General features: G+C 41.8%; 1 non-coding gene across 1 annotated transcript; it reads left to right on the top strand.

The window, feature by feature from the left end:
* Nucleotides 1-385: 385 nt before the first annotated feature.
* Trnaa-agc lies at nt 386-461 on the top strand. Its single transcript has one exon. It is a non-coding gene; the product is annotated as a tRNA-Ala (tRNA).
* The last annotated feature ends 1,637 nt before the right edge of the window (nt 462-2,098 follow it).

Below are 2,098 nucleotides of genomic sequence, written 5' to 3'. Positions count from 1 at the left end.
GAAAGCACTGTGGGGCTCAGTGTAGAACACTTGCCTGGAACTCAAAAAGCTCTGAGTTTGGTCCCCAGCACTCACTACACGATGGTGTACGTCTGTAATTTCAGCATTGGGGAGGTAAAGGCAGGAAGATGAGAAGTTCAAGGTCATCTTTAGCTGCATACTAAATCTGAGGCCAGTCTGGGACACATGAGGCTTTGTCTAATAAATTGTGAAATCATGAGTCTCAAACTGAAAACATTGGTCAGTTGTTTTCCTCAGTTGGGTATCTAAAGCCTGTTTCCATGGTAGCCACACTTGTCAGTAGATCATAGTAAGGAAAAAAAAGGTTAACACACTTTGTATACTACTAACATTATATACTATTTTTTAAAGATTTATTTTGGGGGTTGGGGATTTAGCTCAGTGGTAGAGCACTTGCCTAGCAAGCACAAGGCCCTGGGTTCGATTCTCAGCTCCAAACAAAGATTTATTTTGATGTGATTCGTTTTTTGCCTAGAGTCTTTTTGTTACAATGTGTGTGTCCACTGCCCTCGAAGGCAAGAAGAGGGCATTTGTTCCCCTGGATTTGGAGTTACAAACAGTTGTGAGCTGCCATGTGGGTGCTAGAAAACTAACTCAGATCCCCTTAACTACTGAGCCATCTCTCTAACTCTCACATACTAATTTTTGTTATGAATACATAACACAGAAACTTTGAAAATAACACTGAGAATGTCACCATTTTATTTAAGTAAATTTTTTATTGAAAGTAAAATTTTCCCTCATATAATATGTCTTTTTTATAGTTTCCCCTCACTCTACTCTTCCCAGAACCTCTTCACCTCCCCTTCTATCCAAATCTACTCCCTTTTGGTCTCATTAGAAAACAAACAGGTAAGCCTTGGTGTCACACACCTTCATTTCCAGCATTTAGGAGGCAGATGCAGGCAGATCTTAGAGTTCAAGGCCAACTTTGAAGTTCTAGGTCAACTGGGACTACACACACACACACACACACACACACACACACACACACACACACAAAATCTGGGGAGGGGGAAGAAAAGAAAGAAAGAAGAAAAAAAACCAGGCTCCTAAAGGATAATAATAAAATAAAATAAAACAAAAACAACACATCAGAGTTGGAGAAAACAGAAGGAAAAGGCCTAATAGAAGGCCCAGGAAACCGTGACCCACTCATTCTCACATTCAGAGATCTACAAAACCACTAAACTGGAAGCCATAACAGATATGCAGAGGACCTGGCAGACCCGGGCAGGCCCTCTGCATGCTACCTGAGTCTGAGTTCATGGAGCTTTGATCCTACAGATTCAGAGGGCCTGTGTTCTTGGCATCTTCCACTCCCTCTGACATTCTCTCCCTGCCTCCTCCATAGAGCTCCCTGAGCTCTGGGGAGGGGTTGATAGACGTACCATTTAGGACTAAATGTTCCAAGACTAAGTCTCTGTTATTTGTTCCCTTCTGCTGTGGGAAGAAACCAAGTAGTTTTGTTTGTTTGTAGACAGGGTCTCACTATGTAGCCGTGGCTAGCCTGAACTAAGTGGACCAGGCTGGACTAGAAGTCACTGAGATCCACCTGCCTCTGCCTCCCAAGTGCTGGGAGGCCGCTGAGAATGTCACCATTTTCAAGTGATTATTATTTTTATTTTGCCATTTCTCAAGTTTTTCCCCAACACATAAATACTGACATACTTGACAATGATGACAACAGGAATTTGTATCGTGATTTCAAAGGATATGTCATTAAACATTTTCACTTTGCCACAAAATCTTTTATTTTTAATGCAGTGTGTTCTTAAATTTTAAATTGACAGGTAAAACTCATGTAAAGCCACGTGTAATACACACCTGCCACTCTAGCACTGTGGAGGTGGAGGCAAGAGGATCAGGAGTTCAGTGCCATCCTCAGCAACACAGTAAGTTTGAGGCTAGCCTGGGCTACATGAGACCCTGTATAAAAAAGGGGGGAAACCTTTTGTAAAGTGTGTTTATGTGATAGAAGGGTTATATCACAAATGCCTTGTGTCAGCATCTTTGTGGTTAGAACACTCAGCACTCACTCTCTGTTCTCTAAGTAGATCATTTTTAGCTTTTCTCT

This window comes from Peromyscus leucopus, unplaced genomic scaffold, assembly GCF_004664715.2.
Source record: "Peromyscus leucopus breed LL Stock unplaced genomic scaffold, UCI_PerLeu_2.1 scaffold_176, whole genome shotgun sequence".
NCBI classification, from domain to species: domain Eukaryota; kingdom Metazoa; phylum Chordata; class Mammalia; order Rodentia; family Cricetidae; genus Peromyscus; species Peromyscus leucopus.
Note: the sequence above shows the minus strand (reverse complement) of the source record. Positions and strands in the feature narration are given on the sequence as shown.